The sequence below is a fragment of the Coturnix japonica genome, chromosome 20, assembly GCF_001577835.2.
Source record: "Coturnix japonica isolate 7356 chromosome 20, Coturnix japonica 2.1, whole genome shotgun sequence".
NCBI classification, from domain to species: domain Eukaryota; kingdom Metazoa; phylum Chordata; class Aves; order Galliformes; family Phasianidae; genus Coturnix; species Coturnix japonica.
The window spans coordinates 1,591,829-1,606,936 of record NC_029535.1 but is presented as its reverse complement, the minus strand read 5'-3'; the positions used below and the strand labels follow the sequence as shown (position 1 = coordinate 1,606,936).

General features: G+C 49.7%; 1 protein-coding gene across 4 annotated transcripts in view; it reads left to right on the top strand.

Annotated features, from left to right (window-relative positions):
• The window catches only part of RALY (RALY heterogeneous nuclear ribonucleoprotein), a 93,771-nt gene that overhangs the window by 23,139 nt on the left and 55,524 nt on the right, over positions 1–15,108 (top strand). For 3 of the 4 annotated variants that reach the window (XM_015881353.2, XM_015881354.2, XM_015881355.2), the window contains exon 2: positions 10,215–10,304. The exons of the other annotated variant lie outside the window; for it this stretch is intronic. The gene's annotated coding sequence lies outside the window, so the exon portion shown is untranslated. The remainder of the gene's footprint in view (positions 1–10,214; positions 10,305–15,108) is intronic. 4 annotated transcript variants of the gene reach the window in all.

The window sequence follows — 15,108 nt, the reverse complement described above, 5'->3', positions numbered from 1 at the left end:
TCAGCTCCAGGTATGACTGCAAACATCTGTTAGGGGTCCTTCATGTGTTTGTGAAGGAGCTACTTTGAAGTGCTCCTTACTCAAATGCTCTTATCCCTGTATCTTAGCTGCGTATCCCTCTTGCTTTTATAATGCTCCCTCTTTTCCCAGCCAGTGCAGTGCTGCTGCTGCCTGAGAGAGGCAATGCAGTGGGAAAACTTGCAAGAAGGCTGCCAGGGAGCTTTGTCATCTCCACAGATTGGGGCTGCACTTTCTGTCTTGTGCAGCTTTTCTCAGGCCCTGCTGTAACTCTGCAGAGCTGGAGCTGAGCCCATGCAGAGCTCATCTTCAGGATGGAGACTCAAGGAGTCTTCTTAAAGCTGTGATGCAGCAGGGAGAGCAGAGCTCAGCCCCTGCCATAGCCATGCTGGGAGCTGCAGAGAGCATGGAGCTGCTTGCATAGAAAGGATAGAGCACCTGTTAGGCTTGGAGATGTCATCCCAGAGCAACCAAAGGTCTTAGTGAGCACTTTAGTGGAAAACAGGAACCAGTGGGGTGGGTCGGTGTGGAGGTACATTGGTGCTGCTCACCATGGCACAGAGAGGGGACATGCTGAAGCACCAGGAAGCACTTCACATCCAAGGGAAGGAACCCATATGGGAAGACATGGGGTTACAATGTGAGTTATGCAGCATTTCCGTCAGCACAAGGCTGGATGGTGTTAATTTGCAATGTAGAAACATTCCTTCAAGCAAGAGTGGGTTCAGGGAGAAGCCTCTGTCTGCAGGAATATCTAGTGAGGTACAATGGACTGAACTGTGTTGTCCCAGTTTTCTGCTGGTGGTTTTTGTGGTGGCTGAGCTGTCCTGGAATTAATCACCTCCTCTGCTATAGAGGCAGTGGTACCCAGGGATCCCAGAGAGAATGAGGGTATCGCTCTGAGGAGACACAGTAGTTTGAGGACAGTGCTGAGATGAGGAGTAATGATGTTTCTGACAGGAGGCCAGGAGGGAACTCAGTTTCTCTCACATGCACATACAGAGGCTCCAAGATATCCTTATGTCTTATATCCATATAGATAAATGCAGTTGTTCCCTCTGAACGTGGACCTTTAGCAGCTTCCCCAGATGTGCAGGGGAAGATGTGAGCAGCAAACTCCAGCAGGATCAACCCTCTTAGCTGTGCAAAAAAAACTGCCCAAAGTTTGGAGTTCCACACTCCATGTGATGGCTCAGAATCAGAGCTGTCATTTGTTTCAGCTTATGGGTCAGCTATAACCTGGAAGCCTGCTGCAGTGTTACAGAACCCTGTCAAGCAGTATATTTTCCACTGTGTTGAAATAATTTGGCCAATTCCTAATTACACAAATCTAATTAAAGGCTGCATGTAACGGCTATGCCTAATCATAATGATACACCCATTTCATTAAGGGGAAAAAAAAGAAATTGCTTGTGTACAACAAACCATCCAATTTAGCCTGGAATTAATGTACACCTGCCTGGCTTGAGCTGTGCGTGGCACCAAGAGGTCAGTGCTGGGTGTTGGAGATGCCTGTGCCGCAGGAAGGGGATGGGAGAGGCTGTAGGGTGGGGTGGGAAGAGACCCCCTCACCCCCCAGGGCCACCATCTCCATTGCAATACTCATAGCAGCCCCAGCAGCATTCATATAAGAGGTTACAGGGAACAAATGCACTTGTTGGCGTGAGTGGAGCTTTCTATTAATGTTTCTGCAGCAGCTTTTGGTAGGAATCACTCTTGCAGAAGCAATGTGGACTCTGTGCTTTGCTGTAGTGCAGAGTGCAGTTGGTCCTTCAGCAGCACCCTTGTTTCTGATAGGTCTGCAGGAGCTTGGCTATAGGAGGGGGGATATATGGGACAGAAGGAATAATATCAGGGCAATGAGGTTAAATAGACAGATAATTGATTTTTTTTCAGCACTGGTCTCGGGTGTAAATCCATTGAGGTTAATGAAGTAACACAAATTAAATTGAGCAGTGCAGTATGAAGGCTCAGGTTGGCATAGAGCCTGCTCCAGAGCCGTCTTGCAATGCTTGATGGCTATGTCTTGGTGGCAGCTTTTCCCTCGTTTGTGATGGCTGGAAGGAGCCAAATGCACACAGCCATTTTAACTTCCAACCAGGATAACAGCACGTCATAAGTGCATCTCCCATCTTGTTGCTTGGGTCTCTGTGCTCATTGAGCTCATATTGGATCTTCGGTGGTTTCACAGGGCTGGGAAGTGTGTGATTCTTGCTTCTTCCAGCCCTGCATTGCTGTGGTGCCACAAGAAGCCCTGTGAGGCCTCACCATTAGTGATGTCTTCTGGATGAGGTGTCACATAATTATTACAGAGGTACTTGTGGCATCTTGGCAAGTCTGAGCTCTGGAGCCCGGATAAAATCCTGCCCTGGATCATGATACCCAGCCCTGCCCTGGGGGAAGCTGGCCACGTTTGCCTGGCTTCCTGCTTACAGCTGATAGATGGCTGCTGGTGGTGGCTGTGTCTCAGGTGGCACAGTTGGTTGTTCCATCCACTGTGTTAAAGTGGTTTGCTAATAATTTGGTTGGGATGGGTCTGTGCACATTGGTGCCTGTGCAGTCCTCTCTGTATCCCGTGTGCCCCAGTACCCACAGCATCCTGCAGAGCACAGGGATGCAGTGTCCTGCTGGGAGGAACAGGACGGTGGTTGGCTGTGCAATGAAGGTGCCCTGATGTCATCTGTGTGCCTGGCTGTTCCCCAGGCCCAGCTCTAAGAGACATCCCAACACCTTGGGACTGACGCTGGTGTTGTACAGCTGTGGCCAGCAGTGTGGCTGCCTCAGCCATGGCTCAAACACCATCCCCATCCCATAGGGCTGCAACCTGCCAGTCGTGTCCCCTTTCTTTTGGCAGTAGACCTGCACACTTTGCCTCTGGCCCTGTAGCACCCGCAGCAGTGGGACAGGACCCATGGCACAGCAGGCTGCAGCGTGCTGCACAATGAGGTGATGACACGTCCCAGCACATCACTGTCAGTGATGGAGCCTCTGGGAAGGACTTACAGCTTGAATGCCCCAAGCTCATGACAAATCTGGGCAGGGATCATATAGGAGCTTGGAGTTTACCGGCTGCACATAGGGATAATGCAGCAGCAGCTCCTAATGAGTCCCTGGTGCTCCAGCATTGTGTCAGCACAACCCTGTTTCCATCCCGTGCCATTTCACTGGGTTCCTGCCTGCTGTCCTGCTCGGTGCCACAGCTTGAAATAACCTGAGGAAAGGCTGTGAGCCTGCAGAGAGGGATGGGGAGAGGGAACCCCTGGGTCTGCCTGAGAAATTGGACTCCTCCAGCTGGCAGGAGCCTGTCAGTCATGCAAGCAGCATGTGTGAGGGCGTTTCAGTCTCTCTTGCAAGCTGGTCACTGGCTAAATAAATAAACAGGCTCTGTTTTTGTCTTCAGCCACCCTACCATCACCTTTTGCTAGCCTTGACTTTTGACTTGTCTCTGTATTTTTAGCTGCAGGACACCCTGTCCCCAAAGCTGGCGAGGACCTGAGGTTGCTCATACCTTTCTGAACACACGAATCCAGCCCTCAGCCTTCATCATGTCCTATCTGGGAGAAGGGGAGGTGTTGGTCAGCACACTCCTTTTCCCCTCTCACTGGTGTAACTAAGCTGTGGGTACCCAGGTTGTGAATGTGGCTTTGGAGCAGACCTTGTTGGTGGCTGTGCTGAATAAAGTCCCCCTGGGCTGTGACAGAGCCCATGAGATTTATGGTGCTGTGAGCTCTCGTCCCTTGAATCTAGAACTGAAGGGCCCCAAACAGTTTACCTTTCTGTCTTTTATCTTGCTTGTATACAAAGGAATAGAGAAGAAGAGCTGCTTGCTTACGTTCAGCAGAACGTGATGTTTTTTTGTGTTTTACACAGAGAAGATGGGGGCCGGGGGAGGGAGTTTATTCCCTTCTAAATAAAAGCAGAAGACGATTTAGCACAATGTAAAATTAACTGTCACTTTGAATAACTGATCAAATGCTTTCCATTTTGGAAAGTGCTGAAGCGAGCGCCGTGCATTTGGTCACGATGCTCCTCTGCTATGGGTGGGCAGGAGCAGCCCTGCCTGGGCCAGGCTCACCTTTGCATGTACCCACTCCTCCTCCTGCATCCCCTTGCTCCCCAGCTTTGTGGGGCTGAAGGCTCAGCTCACTGCCCTCTTTACCCCTCCCTTTTTCTCTACCACAGGCTTCATTCCTACGCTCGCTTCAGCACGGATTTCAATTTAAGCATCCGAACAGTTCCCTTGATGTAATTAGGGCTATTTGTGTGCTTGGAGGGAAGCTGCGCGCCGAAGCACTTTGGATGGAGACGTAAAAGCTCATACATTTCAACTGAACGGTAAAATAGGTTTTATGGGGGCACCCGGGGCTGCCAGCCCTGACACTTATCCCAGGAGCTGTGTAAGATGAGCCTGGAATTGTGACGCTCCCCACTGCTGTGGGCTCAGTGTCCTGCAGGCTGTTGTTCGTGCCTTGCTGACGTGGGTCTATGTGAGATTGGATGACCACCTTATCTCCTGGGGGAGCCACTCAAGGTCACAGCTCGTTCTGGCTGTTCTGGGACTCACGGCACTGCTGCTCCAAGTGGAATGAATGTCTGCAGTGCTGCTCCAGCCGGGCAGGTGTCCTACAGCTGGTGTGTGTCTCCTGCCTGGTGGTTGGCTCTCCATTACTATCCAAAACCCATGGGTGCCATCACAAGGAGAGAGCTAATGGAGAGAGCAAAGGACCGTTGCGATGGTAAAGGGGTTGGAGGAGAAACTGAGAGCTGCTCAGCCCAGAGCGGAGGAGGCTCAGGGGATCCATCCCATATCCAGGTGATGGAGCACTGGCACAGGGACTGGAACTGTTTGGTTGTCCCCTCCAAAGGCTTTTGGACGTGGTCCTGTGTGTGCTGGAGGGGCTGGACCAGGTGGGCCCAGAGGTTCCTTCCAACCTCAGCCACGCTCCATCTCTGTGCTGATGCAGTTATCCCACTGCAGGCTGACCTAGGAGAAGGCACTGTGTGCCATCCCGAGGACTGACCCTGCTGTGTCAGGCTCAGCTGGCTCTCATTTAGAGAAGTACATGTGAGTTCTGGGGGCAGCAGTAAGGTTCCTTCATAAGAGACTGCTGCTAGATTTGCATGGGCACTCTTACCTGACCTGGTACTGCTCAAGGTAATAATTTCCTACCCAAGTGCCAATCTGAGCAGTAGAGATATTTCCCATTTTTTATTGGCTCTCCACTGTGCCTGAATTAACGGGAAAGTGGACTGCAACTAAGGTGAGGCTATTGAAGGCAGGGAATGACAAATTGGCTGTAGAGCATGGCAGCGACGAGTGCTGTCAGGGGGTTCACACACTGACCTTTATCTAAACAGAGCTGTGTGTAACAGATAAGAATATTTAAAAATAATTAATGTCACATCAGTGCCGAGAACAAAACGACTACATCAAACAGGCAAGAAATCCGCTGCAAATGACTCAAAAGGGAAATGTCAGGCTCTTCATATCTGCAGCCTGCCTTGTGCCGATGGTGCTGGAATGAGAAGGGAGGGCATGTGAGTAAAGAAGCTATTACAGATGATTTAGAGAGTGGATAATATACATATAAATGAGTGAGAGAATGGAGCAGAACAATGGCCGACCTGCTGGACTGGACCTGTAGGAAATCAAACACTGAACTGAGCTGATCACTGGGTGCAGGGATTAAACGTGTGTAAGCCAATTATCCCCATGGCTGGGGTGTCTGCTGTCTCCATGGGCTCCTGCTGCGCTGTGATTCAGCAGCACCTCTTGCTCTGGTGGGTTTTGTCTGCTGGGGCTTTAGAGATGGGGGGAACCACTGCTGGGAATGGGATTGGAGATGGTTTGGGTGCTGCTTCCAGGCCAGGGCTATCCCTGGAGGAGTGGGAAGGGCTGAGCTCCATGTTGCTGCCTGCAAAGAGAGGGTTGGTCCCAAGCCCTTGTCCCCATGGCTGAGCCCTCCATCCCATCTGATGGCTCCTTGGGGTGGGAGCTGCTTTCCTGAGGGTCCCACCTCACTCTGCTCCCTGCAGCTGCTCCTTCTTAGGGCTGTTTATCACCAAGAAATGACAGCAGGTGATGGGGGAGAAGATCCTGGAGTTGAGCATGCACAAATCTTGTAAAAAGCTCAGCCCTAACCCTTGACATAACGGATTACAGTCATCCCCGACTTCATTCCTAAAGCCAGTGGTGAAGCAAGGGGAAAAATACCCATTTTTATTCTAACAGGGCTGTCATACCCATTCTAACAGATTACTTGTAAGACAAGCATTAATTCATCTGCAAGACCACCTGTGGGAGGTGCCTTTAAGCCACAGATAGCAGAGGTGGGGCTGAGAAGGCCAAGGTTGAGCAGAGGGCTTTGAGGAGGGGCTGGGAACTGATCCTGGGCTCCTGCATTCCTGCTGCCCCATGAAGGGCAGTGCTCCCCATGCACAGCCTGCACTCCTGCAGCCACCCCTAGTTCTGTTGTCAGCGTTTTCATGCTGGGAGGAGGCAGAAAGGTGCTCCCGGATTAACAGAGTTGTGAAAAATAGCCTTCTGGATGGCCTGCTCACCCTTTGACAGCAGGAGAGAATTTATAGGCAGAAGATGGAGACGTGATTTAAAATTAGCAGCAGCAAAGAGCCGTGTCTGCGTCCCTTGAAGTGGAGCAGGAAAACTGACCTGTCCCTGAGCCCGGCCGTGGCTGGGAGGTGGTTTAGAATTTCATGTCTCAATTACGGAAAGAGCTCAGCTTCTTGCTCTGCTTTCCTGCAGGGAAGGCACGATGCAAAGCTGGGCTCTGCTAATGCAGTCAATGAGAGCGTCTGATCTGCTCAGCTGCTGTGCAGCCCCGGCCCAGGGCTGGGTGAGCAGGTGAGCTCCATTGAGGGGATGTGAATATTGATCCACCACAGGGAAAATGCGACATTAAAGGAGGACTGGAAGAACAAAACTGCACTGGTGTGTTGCTTAAAATGAAAACGATGGGCAGCTGCTAATTAGAGTGCAGTAGTTAACACGGTTCACTCCCATCTCCCATAGGCGGAGATACAGAAATGGCATTTGTTAGGAGGAAAATTGACTATTTATATCCAAGGTGTTACCGGTACCATCATGAAAGGCACAAAGGCTGGAGATCTCGCATTGCACTCATTGCCTTTTCAGGAGATACATGCTGTCACATGAAACCAAGCCAGCAAACAGCCCAGTAACCTGGAAACACAGAGTTCTCCTTGATCCTCCTTGGTTCTGCTCTCTGTTGGATGCCCACCTGAATCCTCATTAGTGCCTCGACAAGAGTTTCATCACTTTGGTCCTTAGTCCTGTGGCATGGAGAAAGGGCTTGGACAACCAGAGGGAGAGCAGAGCCCTCTCCCATCCACCTCGACTCCTTCAGTGTCACACCTGGAGTTGTGAGCTGCACTATCACCTGCAAGCAGAAGAGGATGCATCAAGCTGAGCCCGATGCTTCATCCAGCAGGGAACGGGCAGGCAAAGTCATTACTGTAGAGGAAGAAGCAGGAGCAGCAGTTTTGCTGTTGGCACCTCTGTGTCACATGAAGGCAAGTGCCAAGTCATCATTGCAGTTCACCATCATTAGCCCTGCACCAGGAAGGTTTTACAAGGTGCTGGAATCGGCTCCTTTTCACACCACTGGGCTTTGTAAAGCTGCCATTTCTTCTATCCTGTATCTTTTTAAGGGAAAATGAGTTTTCAAGCTGCACCATCTGAATCTCGCTGAGACATACTGGTGGTGTCAACCTTGTTTATGTGCATCCGGAGCTGGTGCCATTTCACACCTGCTCCATTGCTTGTTTGTAAATGACACGTAATGATGATAGGAGGCGTAAAGATGAAGCTTCATCCCCAATTAAATTGCATTTCTGTCTTTTCATTTCCTGCCCCTGTTGAGGAGGAAACCCCTGGGGAGCAAGATCTTTAAGTTTAATGAAGTAGGAGGTGCCTGCAGAACTAAAGGTGATCTTGTTTAGAAGAAGAAAATGAGTGCTGATCTATAGTGTTTCCAGAATATTGTGCTTCTGTACGATGCCCCAGGGAGCATTTCAGGTTATTGGAAATGCAGATGTAGGAATCTCGGGTCATCAGGTGAGAAAGCATTCAGCCCATGACAGCTGCTGTTCAGAAATGGCCGTGTCCCATGTCCCCAGTGCAGCACAGGGCCAGTCCCACTTTGTCTTCTGTGGAGTCCCCAGCTGACCCTGCTGTCAGTGCCAGCACACTGGGCCATGGTTGGCGCACGATCTCAGCCTTTCTATGGACTTCATTGCCACATAAAGCAGGGATGGGATCCAGATGAGTCTCTCCGTGCTGCTTGGGACTGCTCTGTATGCCACCTCTGCTGCTTCGCTCTGCAAGTTCCCTTTGCTGCTTTATCAAAATTCAGCCTGCTCCATTGAACCCTCAGCCCTGGAGATGAGTTCTTGTGGGTTTTCTTAAGGGTCTGTGATACATCTTAGTCAGTATCTATGCGATTTCATCCTTTATTCCTTCCCCCAGCTTCCTCCGAATGCCATCCAGTCCCGGTGATTTATTACTCTTCAGTGCATTTTGCTTTTTGTTGGAGAATTTATATTTAATTTTTATGCCCGTTATCATTCAGGGAGAGAAGGGAAATGCTTTGGAAGCACAGAGTGAAAATAAAACAGCACATTTCAGTGCAGTTACTTTGTTTGAAAGATGTTTTGGTGTTTTGGCAGGATATTTACTTCCTTCCTCCTTCACTTTTCTGTCATTGCTTGGAATGATTCTAGAAAAATCAGACGGGCCAAAGCCTGCTGCTCCTCCTGCTTGAGTTCATGAGGATTCAAGTAGTAATGAACTTGGTGTAAGAGCATGGAAGGTTCATCTTTAAAGTAGCTTTAGGTTTGGGAAATGAGGAGTTACAGACTAGCAGGAGGGGATTTCCTTTTCTTAGCCCCTTTGATATTGGTAGCAGTCATGAGGATCCTCTGTGTCCCCTCCTTCCATCTGGGTCCCACTTCCCATCCTCAGGAGCACAGAAATGAGTAGCGTGGCCCTTTGCCTTCCAGCAGAACATGGTGTCAATACCAGAGCTCAGGAGCCTCTGATGCTCATTGAAGCACGGCGTCCCTCTGCTCCTCGTACTTCTGTTCCTCCCTCCCAACCCCCACACACATTTCTTATCAGAAATGGAAGGTTTCAGGTGCAAGATTAATACTTTCAGCTCAACTGAGGGACATGGATGAGTTTGGGAGAAGAATGGGTTAAAGCATTGAGAACTTCATCCAGATCTCCAGTAAAAGCTCTGCTCCTCGTACCTGGTTGGGATTTGCTTCTGTAGCTCCCCATTTGCCACATCCCCGGCATCACTGGGAGATCTTGAGTTCAGGGCTCTGCTCACCCCACATCTGACCTCAGATATCTCTTGTTTGCTCCCCTTTTCTACATCTATGAACCCTGTTCTCCTGGTGTCTGTGAACTCAGTGATTACTGTGAGATTACATTTCTGGAGAGGTCCAATAAACCCAAATGGTGGGTCCACTGAAACAGAGGGGAACTGAGGAAACGCCATTTGCAAGTTCACTTCCATTGGGTTCTTGGGTGACAGCAACTGTGGCTACATGGCCACCTGGCTTTAGCCTCTGTCTCTTTAGTACAGTAATGAGAGGATGGTTGAACTAGGTGATCTTGTAGGTCCTTCCCAGCCTTGTGGTTCTATGATTCTATGATACTTTTTCCATTTTAATTAAAAGCTCCATTCCAGTTTGACCTTCTGCAGTATCTCCTGGGTGCATCAGGCCCAGTGCTGATGGCTGGGCAATGGAAGGGGTTGTCCTGGCGTGCTCTGCTGTTGCATGGCCCCGAGCTGCCGAAGCCTATCTGCCTCTATCCCTATATGCCTCTATCCATCGGTTACCATTCTGCAAGCACAGCGTTAGCACAGTGGGGCAGGCACTGTGGGATTTCCTGAGCCTGAGCCAATCTGAAGTAAGCTGTCCCTGGTGCACAGCCCTATGAACACAACTGCCTCTGTCTCCTCAGCTTTGAGCTCCTAGCTAAGCAGCTCAGAGCCTTAGGTCCAAAGGGCTTGGGTCTGATCCGTGCAGACATACAGGCAGGGGCTTTTCTTTCCAGTGCAGCATACCCTCCTCTGCTAGGGATTAGAAAGTACTGGATTATCTGATTACCACAGCTGGTAGAAATCTCTGTGTCCTGATTCTTGTAGGACGAAGGTGAGACGGTTGAGGGGTGCTGCAGCTGCTTCCAGACCGGAGACGGGAAGGACTAACAAACCCAAGTGCCCACACCATTCCCGGTGAGTAGCACATCCCTTTGCACGTGGTGAGTGATGTGATAGAGCCCTGAGGTGAATCCTGGCTGCTGCTGTGTGAGGACAGGCTCTATGCTGTGGGCAGTGAGGACACCTGGCATCAGGTGCTGCTTCTTTTTTAGTTGATTTGGGCTGATGGTTTTCCCTTTGCGCCTGCTGTGTGTGTTCTCATCCTGTCATTCAGGGAGGCAGATTGGGAAGGCAGTGCTGAGAGCCTGCTGTTTCCTGCCATGCTGTTGGCAGCAGGGACTGGAGTACCTTAATGACCCCTGCGTGTGCAGATGGCTGTCTGTTTGGATGTGGTGGGTTCAGCATCTTTTGATTCCTGATGCCTTGCTTATATTTATGCTAAAAGTCATGTGTGCAGTTTGTTGTGGTGGAGGAGTCTGAGTGTGGTGAGCTGGGAGAGAGCCCTGGAGGTGGCACATGGACAGCAGAGCTCCTATTCCCCTACAGACTGGGGAGGTCTGGTCCAAGGGCAACCCCAACACAAAGCCCTGCAAGCAGGCTGAGCTGGAAGCAGCTTGTTTGTGAAGGGCTGGAAGAGGGTTTGGAGCTCAGTGTGCCTCACATCATACTGAGAAATGCTGGTCCAGGAACCACTTATATACTTGCTGTGTTCTCTGAGTGATGAAGTTGGGACAGTCCTGAGCTGGGAGATGTCTTGCTGCTTTTGTGGGAGTTTTGTTTCACTGAGCACACAGGAAAAGGACTCCAGCTGAACTAAAGCTGCAATTTGCTTCAGCAGAGAATACGTGAGGATGTCAGGACTTACTGGGTGCACAATGCATGATAGGAGCATGGCACAGTAACCTGAATTCAGCAGTGGAATTTCCCCTCCATTTCCCATACAGATGAATAAAAGCAACTCCTCACTTTCCACTTCTGCCAGGCTCGCAGCTGTGCTGTAACACATTTGAAACGGGATTTGGGCTTGTTTACGATTTATCTCCAACCATTTCCTTGCTCCGTATACCTCAGTTTAGTAGCAGTGAAAGTATTCCAGAGACCAGGATTTAACTCAGCAAATGAAACAGTGAGATGGAAGAAACACCTCTGGTTTTGAACATGCTGCTTGGGCTGCAGCACCTCCTGCAGCTGACGAGCTCATTGCTTCCACAGCGCTCCTGAACCCTGCAACCCTGAACCCTGCAACCTGCTGGATGATTATTTGATTTTCCATTTCTCACTTCTCCCTCTGGTTTGCTGGGAGCTCACAGAATGGGAATGGGGAAGGCTGATGGAAATGCCTGTTATTTCAGCAGTGCTGAGGAGGTGACAGAAATAACCTGCTATTGAGCTGACCCTTAGAGGGTTGGAAGTGTCCTATCATGGGAGGATGGGGAGCATCCTTTAAGGGTTTGAGGATGGTTGAAGTTTTCTGCTGCTTTAGAAGCAGCTTGCATTGGAGAGGGCCATCATAGCATCTGATGGCAAATAAATCCAGACTGTAATCACTCATTCAGGTTGTTTATCAGCTCCAGCAGTTCCTGTCCTCTCAGGATTAAGATGGCGCTCACTCACCCTTTAAGCTTCGATCTGGCAGTGACCTTCTTAGCACCCTGTGGGCCGAGGAAGGAAGCGATGTAACAGGTTGCTTAATTTAGCAGAGATGCTGTGGGTCAGGAGGGACGTGCAGGTGCCGGTGCTTGGGATGCATGGATGAGGAGCAGATGGTGGTGGGGCACTGAGGTTGTGAACGAGTCTAAAACATCCTACTTGTAGGACCAGCTTACCCTCCATGCCTAAGATATTTTTTGTGACCATGGACAGATGATTTGCTCTCTGAAGCTCAAGTGTCTGCAGGAGCACAGGAACCTCCTGTTGTCTGCAGTGGTCTTAGTGTGCTTGAAAACGAAACACAAGTGATAGGAAGCACTCTCAAGCCGTTTCCAGGTGATAAGACAAAGTGTGTAAGGGAGGAAGGGCCTCAGACCTGTCCCCACTGCCTCCTGCAGTGCCCAGAGCTTGGTCTTAGCAGTGAGTGGTGGCTGGGTGGTGCATGGTGTGCATTTGTTCCATCCCCTCTGCAGGTGGAGCAGTGGGATGTGCATGCTGCCCTCTGCAGCCATGTAGTGGCTGACGAGTAATAAGCAAACTGAGCTGTGTGAAATATGGAAATAAAGAGACCCCCCCCCCCCAGCCCCCAATCTGGACCAACTGAAGAAGAGAGGAAGGAGAAGCAGATAAAAAGCTGCCTGGAAGCTGGATGTGGGTCTGTCACACCTGTGCTGAGTTTTTGTAGGCGCAGAGAGCTCAGGCTGCCCCCAGAAACCAAAGGGGGCTCATGAGGATAAGCAGATTTAATTGTGCATGCTCCCAGCATGTGACAGTGGAGATAGCGTTGAGATCAGTCGAAGAGTGCAAATCTTTCTTTGGCCTTTTGAGATAAGCTTGTGATTGTTGTCTGGTGAGATGGGGCTGTGAGCCATGGGTGGGAGTGATGGCAGCCTGGGCTGAGGAGGGATGCAAATCCCCTCAAGGGCTGACATTCTCACATCTTCATCTGCAGCAGGAGAATGTGAAGATCCAGTTAGGAACGATTGCCCTCTTATCTGTGCTGTGTTGTTTGGAAGATGCTCTTAGGCAACCAGTGCTGAGCCCATCCTCTGTGAGAGGAGCTCAGGGCCCTCTTGCATGAGGAACTGGACAAGTTTTGAGCTAGAAAAGCCACGTTCTTGGCAGTGAGGCCAAGATCTGGAAGGAGAGCTCCTCTGGATGGTTTTGGTTGATGATAAGGAGTTATTTAGTGGCTGCGAGCACCAGGAGTGCTCTCTGCAAAGCTCCTGATCAGCCCTGCTCACAGCCAGCTCTGAAGCTGTGCAGGACAGAAACATTCTCTCCTTGTGCCCACACATTTATCCTACCTATGCAGACCTGTATCCTTTTTTTCCCCTCTACTGCTGTTCTCCCTTAACCTCTGCCCTTACTCCTCAGCATCTCTATTCCTCTTCTGCACCACTTCTGTCATATCCTCTCTTCTCCACTTGTGCTCTTTTCTCCACTTCTGTCTTAAGTGTACCCTCTCATTTCCTCTTGCACTTTCTCTTCTCCTCCAATGCTGTCTTAATGGTATCCTCTCATTTCCTTTCCTGCTCCTCTTTCCTTCCCTCCACCTCCCCTCCGCTTCTTTCTTACCTGTATCCTCTCAGTTCCTCCTCTTCTGTTCTTCTCTTCTGATCCTATCTCTTGCCTGTGTCTGCTCTTCCCCTTTTCTGCTCTTGTCCTCTTCTGAGCAGGAACCCAGGCAGTTCTATTCACAGATGAGGTTTTCCTGCAGGAGCCCAGCCCTGACACACTGCATTCAGCACAAGCCATGAGCTCTGCACAGAAGCTCTGTCCTCGTTCCTGCTCATGCCACGCTTCCTTGCTCTGTAGTAGTGGGAGGTGAACAGCAAATGGAACACATCTTCACGTAGCTGACATCATCCTCTGCCCTGTACCTGCAACCTTGATGAACCAAAGAAAGTCAAGCATATGCCTGATTTTAAACCTGTTAATTCAGTCAAAGCATACTCAAATCCATGGGTTAGAACACTTTCTTGAGTCAGTGATTACATTCTGGTGCTGAGGTGGTTGTCTGTGATCAACCCAAATGAGCAAGTAATTCATAATAAGCGCTGTGCCTGAGAGTTACGTTCTCTGCAAATCTTGAGCTTATCAAAATAGCATGTCAGTTTAAATTATCTCATTTGGGGGGTTGGTTTTTAATTCCTGGATTTGCTGTTTGAAATTATCTGTTTCTCAGAGCATCTCAACTCTTGAAGGTTAATTCTGACCGAGATAGCAGAGAATCACGAGTCACTTCTGCAATGGCCAAAGATAACTCCATGCTCAAAGTTCAGGTCACCTTTAAGTGGTCTGTCCAAAGTGCATCCCCCAGCTGGGAGTATGCATTCATCTCATGAGTTGGTGAGGAAGCCCATGTGCTTGGTATGGGTTATATTCAGACATCCTAAATCCTTGTAGAGAAACAAACCTATGGCCAGAAGGCCTGTGGGTAGGTTCTTTTCCTCCATATCCAAACCACCAGATAGATCCTCACCATCTTGGTTTGTTTCTCCACCTACAAGGCTTTTTGTACAAGGTCTGAGATTGGTTTCAAGCTAGATTTGATTTGGGAACTTAAGGGAATTAGCCCCAAAGTTGCTTATCTTACCATCCCCCTTCTGTAGCATTCCATCTTCACACACATTTCCCCTGCGAGGCAGTGACCTTTCACGGGCTGTGGTGTAACATAGGGAACCAGCACTGATGGGAGGGACCTGATGCTGCCTGGAGCTGAGGCTGGACTGCTTTCCCTTACATGCTGTGACATCCAGGGGATGCTGTGTGCCACACATCTCCGTATTTATGCTGAACGTGTGGGGCAGGGTGTTTCTCTTCTCTGAATTGTTTGGGGTTTTTTGTTATTATTGGGGATGGAAGTGGCACTGAAAAACACAGGGGCAATAAAGGTGACTTCAGGACAGCATGTCTAACCTTGGAGGACCAGCATTGTCCTGACCTTTGGTGGACAAGCTGTGCAGGGACAAGTCTTCCTACTCCTTTCAAAGCAGACGGACAAACAGGGATTGCAGCAGTCCATGATTTCAGTGATTCAATGGTAATTAAACAGGTTATTGCTTTGGAAGTGTTAAGGGACCAAAGTTTCAAACCTGAGCATCCCCCAGTGCCTGTCTCAGCCCTGCACTGATATTTCCTTGTATCAAGCCTTACTACTTCATTGTGGCTCTGCTCTGGTTTATTAGAAAGGACTTGGAATTTACCCCTTGCCTTGTCTGCCTGC